The 19664-nt window shown below is 38.9% G+C and overlaps 1 non-coding gene and 1 pseudogene across 1 annotated transcript; both read left to right on the forward strand.

The window, feature by feature from the left end:
• Positions 1 to 14884: 14884 nt before the first annotated feature.
• Positions 14885 to 14981, forward strand: LOC138821920 (U6 spliceosomal RNA; annotated as a pseudogene).
• Positions 14982 to 18920: 3939 nt separating this feature from the next.
• On the forward strand, positions 18921 to 19027 carry LOC138821918 (U6 spliceosomal RNA). The gene has a single exon (XR_011370263.1). It is a non-coding gene; the product is annotated as a U6 spliceosomal RNA (small nuclear RNA).
• Positions 19028 to 19664: the final 637 nt, after the last annotated feature.

Genomic DNA, 19664 nt, shown 5'->3' on the forward strand with positions numbered 1-19664 from the left:
TCTGGTCCTCTGCTCTGGGCCCATATGTCCATAATGCTGCCACCATGGCTGCTTGCCCCACCTGGAGCAGACACCAACAGCTTCTTCCAGAAGCATAGGTGAGTGACTGCCCCAGCACCACTCCTATGCATGTCAGACACCCCTCTGGGGTACCATGACCCCCTGCTTGTTTCCCCTCCCTGGCTCTGAGAAGTCACCTTTCTGTCTTGGGCATTTCTGAAATAGAGACTCAATATATGCTCAGGCTGGGCTGGATTGAGGTCCTCCTATCTGTGACAGGTATGCTCCACCAGGCCTGTCCTCTGTAATTGGAATAGTAGACATGTAGTGACATGCTCAGTCATAGGTTTTGATGGATTATCCCAAACTCTTAGTCCACAGCAGCCGATTCTTGACCACTGGTGAAGCTCTGGGTAAGGCAACAACCATCGGACCTCAGTCTCCTCACAGGAGAGTTGTGAGGAAACAATGGATTTATACAGAGGGATCTCTGGAGCATGGCTAAGCACAGAGGGAGCAGCCTTCAGATAAGGTTCTTAGCAATTCTGTGAGCATATGACAGGAAGATACCTGGAAAGGACTCAAGTGGGGCCAGTTATTAATTGTGCAACAGGTGGGAATTATGAAACAAAACATGGTTCTCTTTCATCATTACCCTATCCCCATAAGGAAGGGGATCCTTCACTCTGTTGAGTTTTGCAGCTAATGAAACCGAGGCACAGAGAAGCCAGGTGACCTACTTGTGACCTCAAGTTCACAGGGAGCTCAGCCTGACTTCTCTACCATGCTCCCTAGGACAATGGGTGCTATTCAGTCCACTTCTTGTGGTGGGAAGTCCACATATTGTTAGTCGTGGGGCTTGCACTCTAGGCCTGGGTGCTGTCCCCAAGCTTCTCAGCTCAAAGGCTAGTGCTCTACCACTTGAGCCAACAGAGCCTATTCTGGATGTCTGGTAGTTTTTGGAGATAAGAGTCTCACAGAGGTTCCTGCCTGGGCTGGTGTGAACCATGATCCTCATGATCCTCAGCCTCCTGTGTAGTTAGGATTAGAGTTCTGAGCCACTGGCACCCGACTTATGTGTAATTCTGACTTACTTTCTCTCTCTCTCTCACAGGAACTGGTTGAATGGGTGCTGGAGCAGGCGGCAAAGCATCCCTATGTGGCTGGATCCCAAGGTGGCTCTCTCATTCTGGAGCTGGTCTGGTGTGTGGGTCAGGAGCTGTCTCGCCTTGAGGAAAAAAAAATGCTCAGGAATAATTCCCTATCCCTGAATTTAAGCCTCTGGTCTGGCAAAAATAAAATTGGTTAGTAAATGCAAAATAAAGAACCCATACTTGGAATATAGAATTGCTCCTTCCATTCTGACACCTGACAATAGTCCCTAATTCATATGCTTTACTTATATTAGGATACTGTGTTGAAAAAAAAGTTTTGTTCATTAGGTCACAAAAATTAATGCCAGGAATATGCTTAGATGTCACTTGAAGATTAATTCTCAAAATTCAAAGATTCTGGGATTTTGTGTGGTCACTGCTAATCACAAAGGGAAGGATAGTCTAAGTGAGATTTGGAAATGTTTTTGGTCAGTCATGACCCCCAAAAGGCAGAGTTGTGACAGAAGAGAAGGAATAACTCCAAATGGAAGGAAAAAATGATAGTAACTAAGGTATACCAGAAACTTTTCTAAAGGACCATTTTTGGTTATTGAAGAACTAGTTATCAACTACTTATCTTAATCTCTGTGTGCTAAATGTATCTCCTTCTATGCTATTCTTTCATACCTGATCTCCTTTGCTTTCTAAAAATCTCAGTCTTTCTGTATTTCTCTATGAAAATTTCCTAATACTAAATACACCTATGTAGAGCACATGGGCAGCACAGATGGTGCTGGGAGAGAGAGTAGGCAGAGCCCAATTGAACTTCCGATCAGTGCCTAACCAGCCCGTGAAGGCTTAGGTGCATGATAGGGTGTGACCTTGACAGTGATTGGTTCCTCTTCCTCCCTTGCCATGCCACCTGCCATTTTTGGCTTTAAAAAGGGCTGCTCTCTGTTTATAAACGAGTTTTCTATTTGCTGTATTTGGCTACCCGCTGTGTCTGATTGTCTCCTGGGCTGAGGGAGGCTGGGGAACCGGTGAGCGCCCCATTTACCTTTCTTCGGACCCTGTCCATCTTTCGTGGGACAGACGAAGACCCAACATCTGGTGCCCAATGTGGGCCACGAAAGGAAAAGATACCGGCCAAGGCTAAGCGGTCTCTTGGAGTAAGTGAAACCCTAAATTTGGTAATGCTATATCACAGAAAAAGGAGGAGGAGGCAACATCAGGCCTAGAAGGAGTACAGGAGGACTTGGGAAGTGAGAAGGAAAAGGAATGGGTCAAATTCGATTGAGAACACACTGAAACATGCACAGTGGAAGTCAAAACGAGTAAAAGTTACCCCCTCTTACCCAGCTGATACTGACGATCCTAGGCCCCCTCCCTTTTCCCCCGAATGGAGGGGAGGTACGGCGCTCTACAAGACCTGTGAGATGGACTTGCAAGACCCAGATCCCTACCAACCTTTCATGGAGGGGCCGAAGGCCGGGAAAGTAACGTACTTGGAGACCTCCTCTGGAAAGGAAGGGCCACTCGAGAGCCCAGACTCTAGGGCACAGGATTTGCTTCTCCAAGAGTATCCAGTCAATCTGGCACCAGGAGCTAACAGGCCCTTGGAATGGTATCCATGGGAAGCTAAGGATTTTAAAGAGCTCCAAAAGGCGGTGGCAGAGAATGGCCCAAATTCTCCTTGGCCCAGACCCTATTACAGGACATTGCTTATCACCCACGTGTCCCTAAGGACGGGATGGATGTGGCCAAAGCCGTTCTAACTAGTTCTCAGTTTATTAAATGGTGTGCTTTCTTTAAGGAGGAATGCAGGGTGGGAGCGGAGAGTAACTGGAAGGCTCAACCCACAATACCTATTATTTATGTCATGTTAGAAGGGTCGGGGGAAGCCTACTCCACCGGCATCCAACAGGCCGAAATACCATGACCAGGTGAGGCAGGTAGGACTTTCCACGTGGTACAAATTGGATTGATGGGCCTACTGAGTCCCCCATGGCAGGAGTGAGACAAAAACCTGGTGAGCCTCTACCTGATTTCATAGACCGAGTCCAACAGAGCATTCACTGCAAGCTACGGGCAGGGAACCTCCGAGATCAGTTTGTAAAGCTGCAGGTCTGGGAAGGGATGAATGCACACCACCTCATGGCCTGTGCAGGATTGAGAGAGAGTTCTCTGAGCAGATGGGTGGTGGCTTCACAGGATGGGGAAATGCAACAACACCAGTCCCAATCACTAGCTTTAGCTTTACAGGCTCAGACATCTGCAATGACGGAGGCTATTACTCAGGCGCTGGCAGCCCAGGGCCAAGGAACCCCAAGACCATCGAGGAGAGGGAGTTATTTTAAATGCTGGCATGGGGGGCACTTTAAGAGGGATTGTTTACAACAATCCCCCAACAACTGGTCATTGGGCAAACCACCCCCTATTCCCTGCCCTAGGGGCATGGAGGGATACAAGTTTGATTTAGATGGGAAGCCTTTAAAATTGGGGAGGGGCATACTCTAGCCCTGTTAACTCAAGGAGGAACCCCTTCTGCTGTGAGGCCCAGACAGCCTCGTGTAAGGGCAGTCCAGGCCCATTGGACTGTCCCCCTGGTGGATGGACTCCACCCTAAAATGAGTATTCTTATAGGCAGAAAGAGGTTTCACAGCTTAATTGACACTGGGGCAGACCGAACCATACTCAGGGAGGAGGAAGTGCCCTTGGACTGGAAGCTTGCACCTGGACCCCCGACATTGAGGGTAGGGTGCAACTCCCAGTCCAAAGAAATGGTTGCCCTTATGACATGGACTAGCTGAGATGGAGAACAGGGAAAGATACGCCTTTGGTGGCAAAGAACCTCACTGCCAATTTACTAGGGCAAGACATGCTAAGACAAATGGATTCCGTGAACACTACAGACCATCGAGCATCCTATGATGATATCCTGGATGGGGAAGAAGCACAAAGTCTTAAACAGGATCTAGAAGGAGTTAAGGAAAGGGATTTTTTAAACTTTCATAATTACAGAGAAGATCAAAGGGGACCCGCTCAGGTGCACCCCCAATCCCAAAGGCCACTGCCCGCCGAGTACTTCCCATTAGGTGGAAGCCAGGAAGCCCAACCTGGGTGGAGCAGTGGCCATTGACCAAACCTAAACTTGAAGCCCTCCACCATCTGGTGGAGGAACAGATAAACCTAGGGCATATTCACCCTTCCATAAGTCCTTGGAACACACCCATATTTGTTATTCAAAAAGCCTCTGGGGCTTGGCATATGCTCCAAGACCTACCTAGGGTAAATGAAAGGATGGAGCTAGTAGGAACGCCCCTAAGAGGCATGCCCTGAACTCCTGCTATGCCTTCAGAATATACCTTGGTTGTGATTGATATTAAAGATTTTTTTTCTATCCCTCTGCATCCAGATGACTGCGAGAAGTTTGCTTTCTCTATATCTTCTCTTAATTTTTCCCAACCTGATTGGAGGTTTGAATGGACAGTGCTGCCACAGGGAATGGCCAATAGCCCGGCCTTCTGCCAACAATACTTGGCCACAGTTTTAGGGCCTGTGCTGGGTTCAGATACCTCCCTTGCCTATGCCTACATGGATGATATAATTCTGGGAAACCGAGACCCAAGATGCCTGGAGGGCCTTCTGGCCCAGGTTCTTGCCATATTAAAAAAGGTTTTTTGTTTTGTTTTGTTTTTTTTACCATAGCTCTTAATCAAATTCAAAAGGTAGCTCCTTTGAGGTGCTCGGGACCCACTTTACCTTGACTCAGGCCAGCCCCCTTAAGCCTTTGCTGGATATTCCAGCCTTTCTGACCTTAACCCAACTTCAGAGTCTTTAGGGGAAATCAATTGGCTGTTGCCATGGGTTTCTGTCCCTAAAGATAGTCTTGTGCCCTTATTTGTCCTGTTAAAAGACAGGATGCTACAAGAAGTTATTAGAATTACAGACAGCCATAGGGCAATATTTTTGCAGTTCCAAAAAGCCCTGGATGAAGTTTCTCTAAAGAGGTATTCTATTTGTGAGCCCATTTCTCTTTGGTTGTTTGCAGGTGTCATGTTAATTTCTGCAGTTTTAACTCAAAGTGGGGAGCCATTAGAGTGGGTTCACACTCCCCTGGGAGGCACACCTCGGGTGTACACTCAAGCAGACCAACTTGCAGATGCTATTGTGAAGGGAAGTATGCAAGCCCAAAGACATTATGGCCTTGACCCTCACTCCATTGTTTTTCCTTTTTGGATGGCATATGTTGAGTGGCTCACTCGAGCCACTTGCTCTCTCCTTGGAGGGGTTTCTAGGCCAAATTGACTGCCATTATGGGCCATCCAAATGGACTGTCATTTTATGGCGACTTCCCCTCAAAATGCCATCTCTATTTTCTTCTACGCCTATTCCTGGCGCCATCCATGTTTTTACTGATAGAAGTAAGGCAGGCTCTGCATATGCAGCCTTTGAGGAGCAACAAAAGACCCCAAGCCAACAAAGATTTCAACCTTGTCAAGGGTCAGCACAATTTAAAGAAATGCTGGCCATAATTATGGCCCTTCAGGACATTGAAAAACCCTTTAATTTGTATTCTGATAGCCTATAAAACAAAAAAGGGGGAGTTAGCCCCCATATACAGTTACAGCGAGCTTTGTTTACCATTAACATTTTAAATTTTTCAAAACAGGAAACTGAATCCAGATTTCAGAAGCACTAAACCCTAAGCCCCAAGTGAAAGTCAGGTGGAAGGACCCCCTGACACAACAATGGAGAGGACCTGACCCCCTAGTTACTATGGGCAGGGGATTTGGATGTCTTTTTCCCATAGGGGAGACAGCCCCCATTTGGATCCCTGCGAGGAACCTTACATTTTTACCCATATCCTCTATACAAGAGGATGCCTAAGAATAAGATAACCAACAAGGAAATAATAACGGCCATGGCCGAGGCTTGTGTTTTAAAGAGAAAAGCCAGAAAGACAATTACTAACCATCCCCAAGGGCAACCAGGCCTTGAGAAGCTCTTGTGTTCTCTAATAATTGCAGATGGCAATACTCCAGCTGTTGGCTATCCTGACTCTCCCAGTCCTGGGAACGGCCCTATGGAATCTGCATCAACCTCAACAGGTGACCTGGGCAGTGACCAATGCTGGCAATGCAGAAATCATCAATAGCACCACAAGAGAAGCTGTCCCTTTGACCTGGTGGCCTGACCTTCATTTTGATCACCACCCTATGGACTGTTTAATATTTTTGTAGGAGTTAATTATTTTAATGTCACCTGTTTTAATTGTTCTTTTACTAATTGCTTGTATAGCGGCATTGAATCCATACTTATTGTTAAACAACCACCTTTTGTTATGCTTCCAGTTTAGATCTTGTCCAACCCCACAGGCAAATAGCTGGATTAAACAATCCCCACCTCTGGACTCTGAAGTGGCAAAGACTGCTATCCCATCCTTCACTAGTGTTAAAGGGCTAGTAGTGACATTTCCTGGCCTAGTAATGCTTATGCTGATGTTTTTTCTATGCTTTCCTTGCATTATACTTGCACTGAAAAACTCTCATGAGCATAGTCAGCCAGTTACCAAGCTCCAAGTGAATGAATTTCCCCCTCCCCTGCCGAGAGGAATCGCAGCCAGAGACAGGTAAGAGGGTGTGTCAGTCTGAGCAACCTAAGGCAGGGCCTTCAGCTTCGCTCTGAAGAATTTCCCGGTGACAGGTAAGGCAGACAAGGCGATCCACCCAATCTAATACAGGCGGGATCGCTTCTTTAAACAAAGACGGGGGGAGAGGGGAGATGATGTTGGGAGCCATTGGGAGCTGACAGTAAAGCTCAAAGTTCATCTTGACCCCTGTGCTAGCTTAAAGGCATGTACAAGGAAATGGCTTACTTAAAAGACACCAGGAATTAATTGAACTGCTTCGGACTGTGGTGGGACTGATGTTTATTACTGTGCTAGGTGGGGATGTGAGGTAACTGGGATGGGCTCTTGGATCATGCACAAGGGCCCTCCCTATCCTTGTCTGTTGAATCTTGACACCCAGACTTGCCTGGAACCCCTGTATAGCCAATGCTATCCTTACCAATGTAATCCTGTTAAAACAACCTTTACAGAGGAGGGAAAAGCATAACTAACTGGGAGGTGGGTCTGCCATTAAAAAAAAAGGGGGGGAATCTGTAGAGCACATGGGCAGCAAAGATGGCACTAGGAGAGAGTAGAGTGGGCAGAGCCCAATTGACCTTCCAATCAGTGCCTAACCAGCCCTTGTAGGCTTAGGTGCATGATAGGTGTGATCTTGACAGTGATTGGTTCTTCTTCCTCCTTTGCCATGCCACCCGCCCTTTTTGCCTTAGAAAAGGTGGCTCTCTGTTAATAAACGAGTTTTCTACCTGCTGGATTTGGCTACCTGCTGTGTCTGATTGTCTCCTGGGCTGATGGAGTTTGGGGAACAGGTGAGTACCACACTTACCTTTCCTCCACCCCGTTCATCTTTCATGGGATGGACAAAGACCCACCACATCTATACAGATGGCAGAGGATGCTAATGTAAGGGTCCCATAGGTTGAGTCATTAATGTAACCAAATGGAAAAAAAAAGGATATATTTATTGCTAATTCAATTTTTCTGAAAAGCTGCAATTTCATCATTTGGTTCAATTTTCCATTCTTTGGCTACATAGTGTCATTCAGTGCACATAAATGCAAATATGGGCGAGGTCCTGGAGGCTCATGCATGTAATCCTGACTACTCAGGAAGTTTGGATCTGAGGATTGTGGTTCACAGCCAGCCTGGTCAGGAAAGTCCAAGAGACCCTTATCTTTAATTAACCTCCAGAAACCTGAAAGTGGAGCTTTAGCTAAAGTGGTAGATCACTCAACTTGAGCTGAAGAGTATAGGGATAGCACCCAGGAACTGGGTTCAAGCCCCACAACCAACAAAAAAAGTGAAATATGACATTAATTTTCCCCCAAAGGAACGACAAGATCTTCCCAAGCAGAAAAAAAAATAATTCCAAAATGATTCAGTGCACCTACTTTTGCTGAGTTACTTAAGTTATGGCTTTTTTTTCTGGACATAGTCTTTTCTTTTAAAAATTGTCAAATATTAGGTTTATAATAAACTTCATCTAATATTTCTTGTTTCAAAAGAGAAATCAATACATTTGGTGTCACTTAGCTGTCTTATGATATTAGTTCAATGCCAACCCAGGCAGGAGAGTCTGTCAACCTCTTATCTCTAATTAAACACCAAAAAACCAGAAGTGGAGTTTTGGCTCAAGCAGTAGTATACTAGCTTTGGGGGCAGGTGTGCAGGAAAGACAATTGTTCAGGGACAGACTCCAGCCTCTGGGTCAAGCCCCAGAACCAGCACAAACCAAACGAACAAGCAAAGAAAAAAATCCCAGATATTTCTTTGAGACCCTCCTTAAAGGTGCACTAGTCTGAGAAGAGGCTACTTTTACTTATCATACTCACTGGATCCTGCTTTTTTGGAATCTTTATTGCTCTGGAGAACTCAGGACCAGACTAAACGAATTGATAAATGTCTCCTGCAACAAGAGAATCATCTCAGGGGTGAAACATCCATCCATAAGACACTTTAAAACCTCCATGTCCTTGTTTCTTTGCTGTAGAACCCTTTTAAAACAACGTTATTTCCTTTTGTTCTATGCTGGACATCACATGGCACATTATTTCTTTTTGTAATCCTCTCCACTAGAAGTTTACAGAAAAGTTTTATATGAGTATAGAACACACTCAAAAAAGTCAGGGACAGATTTTCCTTCAAACCTTGGGATTCATTTCTTGTACAGTAAAAAGGAAAGCACAAGTTAACATGAACTTTGTCATTCCTCTATGTTCATTTCCTTTCCTGGGATCAGTTTCCACATCCAGTAGCAGTTACCTCCAGTAACAATAGATAGTGCTGCCTGAGTTATGATGAATGTTTTCTCGCTTCACTGAAATAACACAAGGACTCCTTTGGACCTGAGGTAACACGTCTTTCAGAGACAACTTAATAAAGAGAAAATATGAAATTTATGTTGCATATAAATACATTATCAATGAATACATTGAGTTCAAACTTTGTAAGTTCTCTGTAAATTAAGGCGAATTTTAAATGGGAAGAAGGTTCTCAGATCATTCTTTTTGTGAGTGTATATGTTGCGCATTATTTCCCAGGTGTACATGCATTAACAGTAAGGGAAACAAGAGCAATAATAGGAAAAAGAGAAGTTCTGTGTTTAAGTATAAGGGGTCAGTATACTATAAAAGACTCTACAAATAAGACAACATTGAAACAATAAAGCCAAGTCCAGTATTTCGATTTATGGGAGTGATATAGAGAAAACATTACTCTCAGGTGGCACACGAATTATGAGGGCACTACTTTTCTAAATCATGCTTGCTAATAAAGCAACTTTGTAGAAAGAAGAATGGAAGTATAATTCTGCTTCCAATGCAAGTCCTTAATTAGGTACCTTTGTGTACAATGAGAAAAAATGCTTAGGTTTGGAGTTTGTTTTTGTTTTTGTTTTTGTTTTATTGGTTTGTCCTAGGGCTTGAACTCTGAGCCTATTTATGCTCAAGGCTCCTGCCCTTCCACTTCAATTTCAGTGCCACTTATGTCTGGTTTTTTCTGGGAAGTTTATTGGATATAATAATCTAGGGAACATTCCTGCCTGTGAATTAAGGGAATTTTGAGGTACACCCTACATGGTGGAAACTGTTGGGCTAGGATGACTTTATGGCATAAATCTTGGGATTGATGGTCATAGAAATAATAGCTTACTTTGATAAACAATTGCTTACTCTTGAAGAATTAATTATTACAGATGGTTTATAGTTTTATCCTCTACCAGAATGTGGCTATTTTTCTGTTGACTTCTCAATCTGTAACATCCCATTGGAAATTGAATCTATTGCAGAATTTCATAACATGCAAACAAATATGGAAAGTTCAGAATTTGAAAATGAGTAGTTACCAGTCATAGGAATTTTGAAGAACACATATATTCTCTCCTCTTAGCAATGTATTTTCTTTTAAAAGTTATGGGTTTCTATAGAATTACAATGTTTTTGGTTTTGGTATGAGAAAGTACTAAATTTATTCTTTTTTCAAAATATTGGCAAGTATATTGTGTAAATATTGTCTAGTTGGATTCAAGTTGATGGTCCTCTGATTAAAAAGGGGTAATTAATTCAAATTAGATGCCAAATAGTATAGTTTTTAAAAAGTTACTACACAAAGAATAATATTTACTATACCAATACAGTGAAATTATATTGTATGCAGCTTATTTTTTAAATTTAATTTTATTGTCAAAGTGATGTACAGTGGGGTTACAGTAATTGTAAGGTAGTGAATACATCACTTTTCAAAATAGTTACCCCTCTCTCATTTTTTTCACAGTTTTCTTTCACCCCCAAACTCCTCACTAGTTGTAATGTACATTTCCAACATATTTTCTTGTGAGTTTTTCTATTGCATTGGTTTGCACTTTGTCCTTTGTCTCGCCATTTTGTTGTTCATCTTCCCTTCCCTAATTAAGGTAAAAGTATAGACAATACACAGGGTATCAAAATCAAATACAGCAGGGGGTAAACCATAAGGGAAAATCCCAAAGAAAATAGAAATCACATAGTACATTAAAAACAACAACTGCAAATAAATATCTGTTTCCATATCTTGGAGTTCTTTTTGCTCAGCATCAGCTTATATGAACATATATATGCATTACAAAACCACTGGAAAATAATATTTTCACGGACACTTTATCATGACAACAATATAAGTGTTTTTGATAGTAAAGGTGGAATTAGGATTGGTGAATTCGCAATTCTGATAAAGGAATTTCAAAAAAGTTAAAAAATTCTGACAGGTAAATTTTAACTGTTCAAACTTTTTAACAACTTTGCCTATTAAGAAAATTTAAAATTGACTGGGAAAATAGACTTTCATGCAAAGAAATCCATGGAGACCAAGCTGAGAGGGAGCAATGTGGGTGATGATGGCTAATTTTCACAGTAAAGAAACAAACCTCACAAACATTGCTGTAAATCCTGTAGGTTCCCTTGAGAATTGTCCTTACCCAGGAAACATATTCTCACTGTGAAACAATGTTGTACTGGAATTTAAATTCAAATTTCTTTTTAAAAAGGCATCAAAATTTATGAATTGAACTTTAATTATTAAATTATTTAATTAACTTTAATTTCAGAGACAAAGTTTTACATTAGAGTTTGTCCTCATTAATATAGATGTTGGGTTTTCGTGGCAACCAAATGCTAGGGTGAAGTTTAATGCACTCTCTTGGACAAGATAACAGCATGATAGAAAAAAATGGTAAATATTTAGTGAATTAGTTTGACTAATTACTTTGCCAGAACAAAAAGGAAAGATATAATTCAAAATCACTTGACTTAAAAGAATGACGAAAGAGTAGTGAAGAGAGATGAGAGAAAATATAAAGGATTTTTTTCTCTCCAGTAGAGTAATGGGTTCTTGATCCGTTTCTCCCAATCTATCTTCACAAGCTAACAAGTGTGGCTTAGGACTGGAGTATCCAGTGTAGTGAAAGAGAACTCACAGAAGAAAATATTTGCAGCAGATGCAGGTGATTTATAACCTTAGACAATCTATTTAAATCTGTTCAAAATTCTCTGCTACCCCAAACTTCCCTCTTTGAACAGTTTTGTTTGCTTTTCCCAAGACTACCCTTCATTAAATATTTAAAATTTTGAGAGGTCATATTTATCCTCTCTAGAGGTTGCTGTTTGCTTGTGATTTTTGTGTGTTTTTGTTTTTTGTTATGTTTTTAACTGAATTTCAAAATGTTGTGCAAGTATATTACAATAAATATGTCTATCTAATTGTCCAATGCTCCTGGGTCAGAGTGACTCCTTCTATCATTCTCAACCAACCCCTTCTCCAAGATTTATTTCAGATTTACCACTTTTTTTGTCACATGTGTACATTGAGTATTCTAGCTGTACTTGCCCCTTGTTCCATTTTTCATTCATTCTATGTTTTTACTATTATTCCTTTCTGGTTTCAAATTCCTGATAGTCATTCTGTTAAACTATCTGTTAATACTTTGAAAAGTTTATATACATTCCATGGAGCTTCAATCCTGCATATACTTGAATGTATGTCAGCTTATAATTCCATATTTCATTCATCTGCAATAACAATTTGCCAGACTGGAGATGTGCAGCCCCTAGACATGATAATATTCTCATTCATTTGGAAGATTAATCTTTAGTCAACAAGAAAGTTTAAAAATGGCTAAGAATGTATTCCTAGCTACCAGTTTTTATAAATGGCTTTGTACAAAGTTTTGTGATTATTTTATTTGACATGGGATAATATTTTCTACTACCTATAGGTTTTGGAAAAAGAAGAAAACTAAAATTTACTACTATAGAGGAATATGATAGAAATAGAAGACAGATTTTATATTTGTCACATCTCTGATGAGTACCCATATTCAAGATTTAAAGTCTTATTTCATACTATGTTAGACAGATAGGGAAAACATAAAACAACATATGATAAGACAACTATTTGTGACTTTTTAAAATGTACCTTATTAAATGATGAAATTTACTTTATTAGCTAGTGTTTGGGTTTGAATTATGGGAGGTTGATCTATTAAACACATTTCTGGAAGGCAGCTACTGAACAAAACAAATGGTGGGGGGGGGGACTATTTCTACACTTTAATGAATGGTTGAATGTGTTTGGCATTAGTGCTAGGTAAATAATTCAACTCTATTGTAATTTGCTCCCTACATTTGTAAAACTTGCAATGTCACTTATTATCAACTACTTGTCAAATGTTATTTTGGTGAATGTGATTTTATAAAGTTTTGAAAAAGAATATATTTTCAGGAGATTAAATGTAGATTATCATTGGCTTGAGAATGATAGCATTTTTACACTACAGAACCAAGATTTACTGTAGTACCAGTAGTTTGAAGCATTAAGGATCTTCTCAATTAATGTTTTTTTTTTTAATTACAATTGACCTGTAAGTCAAGTTTTCCTAGCCTTGGTAGACCAATTATGGATCTATCGTTCCCAGAACAATTTTTTTGGCCTACTTATACTGGACTGAAATCTTTCAGTAATCATTAGGACAGGGGTATTAAAAATAATTTTGTGACATTTGTGATCTTGTTCACTCATATGGGCTGGTCATTTGTAAATTGTAAGTTTGAATTACTGTACTTTCTTTCAGATTTTGTGATCTCATATTTCATTTTAAGTTCCCTTGCATTTCACAATTGCTTACTGCTAATTCCAGTGTTGTCAGGAATTGAGATGGATTTTCAATTACTTTGTTGGCTTGTTGCATGGGCCTAGATGAGAAGTCTTGCCCTTGTTACTTGATGATGCAGATAACTGAGACCTGGGATCCTAGGACATGTGTGTCCTGCAGAAGAATAATAGCTTTTCAACATCATATCTGCAAAATTTGGGTATAATCATTAGTAATGCTTCAGAAAGATGGAGAAAATCAGTTTGGGACCAGTGAGTTAAAACAATAAACAGAGTAGCAGCTTAAAATCCCTAATAGATTAGAGGAAAACTATTTTTTTGGCAATGTGAATTCAGAAGACCAAGAACACTTAGAATGTATCACAAGTTTATACCAAAGATATTGCATTGATATTTTTATTTCTAATATGTATTCTAAACCTAATTATTTATATTCCAATACTATTTATTGGAATAAATATCTATTTATTTTTCAAATTATCAATTAATTCTAGTAAGTTTCACTGTGTGAACTAAAATATCAACACATATAAATATAAAATGTATAACTATATACAAGAAAAAGGAACACGTTTTGCAATATTCTGTTGTGGTTAGAGTATCAAATTATTTAAAGTATTTAAAGTGTTATTTCATTATCTCTACCTCAGTGTTTGGTAGAGTTGGACCTAAAGCTTTACCATTTGAAGATTTACAGCCTAGTGGCAAGAGGAAACACTTTGATTAAAACATTAACAATTTAAGGCGTAATATCGAGGATAGACGTATAGACTTCTCTTGTAAATCTGAAAATATTTGGTGATAGAAAGGCAGTAATGTAAATTCCTGCCTGGTTGGATGGTAGACGGGCCAGGACATTAGTTAATCATTCATATGAACAATTTTTTCACCTTCTTGGCTTTAGATACTTTTGAAATATTAGGTATAATAACCAATTATATTTTGATAAAATACCTTCTAGTCTAAACATTTCTATCTGAACTGTTCCTGACTCTAGAGACAGGAACTTGTAATTAAGATTAGTTTTGTTCCAGTAAGAAAATCTATGCTTTCAGGGTAAGGTATTCTGGTTCGTCTGTTCCTAAATGGAAGAAAGGTAGAGGGTCAGGTTGACATTTGTGCCAATAAGATCTCATTTAGGAATTTTTAGGCTGCAGAAATTTAGAAGTAGCTCTTAAGCAAGGCTTACTTTGAATCCATTAGTTCCACAAAGCTAACTCAGCTGATAAATAAGTACTTGAAAAGCTATCCTCTTTGAACCTTGCTTTAAATTCTTCAAAGTATGATGAAATCTAAAATGAAAAAGACTTAAAATACTCATTGACAAAAAAAAATTGCAAATGTGAGCAATCGACCAAACAGTGTAAGTTTTTTTCCAATATACACAGAATTTTAGAGAAGTAATATCAATAGCATTTTTAGGAACAATAAGGTTTCCTAGTTACAAATAGTCAACCAAGGATACATGCCTGTATAAAGATTGCATCATTAGCTACTTAAATTTAGAGGATACTACATGCTTCAACAGCACGTCTATCCAAATTTCAATACAAAGATTAACATGGCACTTGCACAAGGATGATATGAAAATTTGTGTAGTATTCCATATTTTTCATTCTTCAGATGCAAGAAATGAAAAAGTTATTAAAAATTGATTACAAAAATACATTTGTAACAATACATGTAATTCATTGAATTGAAAGTTAGTTTGACATCAGTGTATTAAATCATCACCTTAGAAAGGCCTTTACATAGCATAACTTTTACAAAACTTTTGAAATTAGATAACATTTTTATTTTATCCCAAAGAAATAAAATACTATAAGGACCTATGGGACAAAAAGGAATCTTAAACTGTTTCTATATGGAATGCTATCTGAAATGACACATCTATTAATGAACCTATATATTATGAAACAATGTAGAATTAAAAGTATTATATCTAGGAAGGATGAAATAGATTATGGATATTATACAAACAGAATACAGATTATCTTAAAATATCCTTTTTCAGACAAGCAATAGAAATATCTTTAGTTTCTGCATTACTCATTTCAACAGATAAGTTAAAGTTATTTCTGATTATAAAAATCACAAACTCTGCAGAAATCATTATTGATGTATACAAACAAATCTTGAATACATTTTGACATCAAAGTCCGGCAATTCACTTGGAAGAATAGCATGGAATCCATGAATTTTTAAAGTAAGATATTAATGTGGCTTTGTATTGTGAAAACATTTTGTACGGACACAAAGATGGATTGGCATTTTTGATATTTAAGAAACTTAACCCAACCATCATGACTTAGGAGAAAAATTTTTGCAGCCTTCCACAACTTCAAAGAGGTAGTGATACATACTTATCCTTTTGGCAATATCAAATGCAGCTTCTTCCAAGTTGTTCTTGACCTGGTGTGATATAATATTTCAATAGAAGGAGATCCCGCGTACCTTTGTTATTTCTATTCCCAGCAGCAAGATGCAAGTTTGTCAAGAGTTCTTTAGTTTGGGCATTGGTATCTGCATCATGATGAAGTAAGAAAGAAGCCACTCTGGTATTATTCCACATATAAGCACTATGCAGGGTTGTCAAGCCATTCACAGTTATTGCATGAATATCTGCCTTGAGCTAACAACTCATGGACAATGTCTAAGTGTCCACTGTAGGCTTCCTGATGAAGAGAGCTATACTCATCATCATCCCTAATTTTCACATGAGTGGCCTTTTTGGAAAGTAGTCTCTGCACTGAAGTAAGCCGATTATTTTCAACAGCCCAATGAAGAAATTTGCTTGGATACTTCTTCACTTTTTTCTAGCAAATGATACCATTTCTCACTTTTTCATCTAGTTCCTTGTCTTCATCAGAATTGCCTAACTAGAGACTTTGAGTACCAGTGGGAATGAGTTGTAAATGATTTCCCCAATAGTTCACATTGGTTGAAGTAGTCAGAAAAATCTACATTTTCTACACCTGTTTTTTCACCATGATTTTTTTCTCTTTTTCCATTTTTACTATTTGAAATTATTCTAACTGGAGAGTAGGGAATGGATAGAGAGCAGAAGAAATAAGTGCAAAAACAATCTTCACAGAAGCAAATTCTCAGAGCTATTTCATGACTTTGAAAAGGATAAAGTGGCTGAAGTTAGTATAAATTTAGAAGTATGAAAATGGGAGGGGGGACAAAGATGGCAACGGGGCAGTAGGGAAACGCCACAGCTCTCCCCAACCAAAAAGAGAGTTCAAGTTCCTAAGCTTAATCTCCCCAAGAGACCCACAAAAACAAAAAGATGAACACCCATAGAAATACAGGAGGTGGAAAATAACAAAAAAGAAAGAGAGAAAAAGAATTTCAGAACAGAGAAGTGCGAAGACTCCTCCCCCAATGCTTACTGGTGGTGAGCAGGCCCAGCAGGGGCTGCTGGAGTCCCAGAGACAAAGGGGCTGCCTGCAGATCACCCACACAGAAGGACATAAGAAACCAAGAAACAAAGAACTTCCACTCCTCTGGTCGAACCACTATTAAATAACCCCATGCTGCTGATGACATGTATGGTGTATATGTGTACACCATTATATGTTACAAACAATTTGCTCCAGGAAAGTTAGAATGAGTTTGTGACTTTAATTGAGCATCTTCATCCGAAAATACCGTGAAAATTGGGAAATTTTGTAATCACTTAATAACAATTAAAAAAAAAAAACACCAGAAAACTACATGTGGAGCTATGGCTCAAGTGGTAGAGCATGAGCCTTGAGCTGAATTGCTCAGGGACAGCTGCCAGGCCTAGAGCTCAAGCCCCACGCCTGACAAAAAGAGAGAGAGAGATCTTTCATGTGATTGATCCTAACATATTTATAAAATTATGTCTTTATTGCTTTGTATGTCCCTCCCCCATGGTATAACCCCTGGTTTCACTATATATGAAGTTGGTGTATGTGGAGGGGATGGGAAAAAACAAATCGTTAAAACAGAGATACAGGAAGACACATTTCAACAATGAGATGTACAAGTCTTTATGTCGAAAAAAGAACTTTACAACTTTGGTTGGGGAGACGGTGGGGAGGATACGAAGGAATGGGAAGGGGAAACAAAGGAGGAGGCTACAATTCTTGATAAGAAATGTGCTCATTATATCTTACCCATGTAATTGTTACTCCTCTGTACAGTATTTTCACAATAAAAAGAAGTATGAAAATGACAAAAATATAAAAAGATATTCATATATTTCATTATATAACCCAAACCAGAAAGCAAATGTTGTTTAGATGATTTCTTAAAAACAGTCTTTCAGGAGCTGGGAAGGTGGCTCAGTGGGAGAATGTTTGTCTTGCATGCATGAGGTCCTGGGTTTGATTCCTCAGCACCATATAAGAAGAAAAAGACAAAAGTGGTGCAGTGGCTCAAGTGGTAGCACCATCTTTGAGCTGAAAAGCTGAGGGACAGCACTCAGGCTCCAGAGTTCAAGCCCAACAAAAACAAAAACCAAACCAAAAACCTAAACAAAACACAGCTCTCACATTTGTATCCTCAATTCTTTAAAGACACTGCTTCAGCCTAGGACTAAGATTTTAGGTATAGACATTTATCAACACTTCTGATTGAGATTTCTACTTGAGAAAACTTTAAATCAATATTTTGTTCTTAATTTTTCTCTTTGTACATTCTCATGCACCTATAAAAAATGGTGTGGACATCCCAGTAACATTCTCAAAGTACCTCCTGGTGATGAGTTACGAAAAGTTGTATTCTATTACAAAAAGGAAAACAATGCTACAAATAAAGAAAACTAATGATTAAATATTAATGGTTAATAAAATAAAAACCAAACACCAGTGTTTCCAGTTTTTGAAATGTTCTACATATTAGATTTTACTATTTACTCATATTCCTGTACATTTAAAACTGGCTAAGATTATGATGTTCACAAGAGTTTTGTAGGCTACGAGTAGCCTTTAAAGTTACCCACTAAGGTTACTCTTAATTTATGGCTCATCTCATCATTTGTATATGGCTTATCATATTTGTTCCTCACTAACATGTAAAGGAAGGCCTCAAGTTTTAACAGAAACTGTGTAGTTAAAATCTTAACTCTTCACTGTTTCTTTACACAGACTTTGCAACTTCTCATAGTAAAGTTTCTAAAAACTCTGAAATGTACATACTTAGTAGTATATGTCTGCTACCATAAATCTTAAATACTTTATGGAAAAGTTTTATGACCTGCCAAACAGTCTTAATTTTTGCATATATAAGCAAATTCCCAGTATTAAACATATATAAAACAATAAAACTTTTAACAAACCTTAGCACTTGCTACAGTGCTCATTATGACAGGTGCCATGTATAGAATAATGAATTTCTACTCTTACATATCTCTTGAACAACAAATATCTGGAATTATTTTGTTTTTGACATATCTCACTTGACTTTATTCTTAAATGTGTGCTTGCTTAAGAAATATATGGTTCTAAAATTTCACGACAAGTCTTTTTAACTTATTTTTTGTTGAATTATCTAGTTTGGGAAAATCAATTCCAAAATGTTCTGTGCTCAGTTTGGCAGCACATACATTAAAATTGGAAAAATACAGAGAAGATTAGCATGACCCCTACGCAAGGATGACTTGCAAATTGATGAAGATTTCCACATTTTTACAACAACAGATGCTGGAGGGGATGTGGACAGAAGGGAACCCTACTCCATTCTTGGTGGGAGTGAAAACTTGTACAACCACTTGGAAAGAAGTATGGCGGTTCCTCAGAAGATTAAAGATGAGATTAACAAGGAACTTGATTAAAAATCGATAAAAGCTCTGAATAGACATGTTTTCCAATATGCTCTGAAAATCACCAGTGGCTTTACAAAGTTGTGTTAAATATCAATTCTATGCTGGCTTAATGCTGTGTGAATAGAAGTCACTAGAGAAATGCAATTCAAAATTACTATGATACTACTACATAACTATTATAACTCTTAAAAATATTCGAAGGAACTTGGTGTGGTGGTAAAGGCTTGTAATTCCAAGCATTTGGGAAGTTGGAGTAAGAGGATTTGAGCTTAAGGCCAGCCTGGGATACTGCACATAGTAAAAACATGCCCTTTAAAAAAAACTTAAAAGGTAATAATGTTGGTGAGAGTGTGAAGAAAAGGAAAATTTCTACACTCTTGGTCAAAATACAGGTTAGTATAGTCATTGTAGAAAGTAGTATGCAGTTTTCTAAAGAAATGCAAAGTTGAAATATCATCTGACCAACCAATCATATGATTAGTTCTCTCTGGGTAACTCGTAA

This window comes from Dipodomys merriami, unplaced genomic scaffold (genome assembly GCF_024711535.1).
Source record: "Dipodomys merriami isolate MVZ:Mamm:240054 unplaced genomic scaffold, mDipMer1.0.p SCAF_963, whole genome shotgun sequence".
In the NCBI taxonomy this organism is placed as follows: domain Eukaryota; kingdom Metazoa; phylum Chordata; class Mammalia; order Rodentia; family Heteromyidae; genus Dipodomys; species Dipodomys merriami.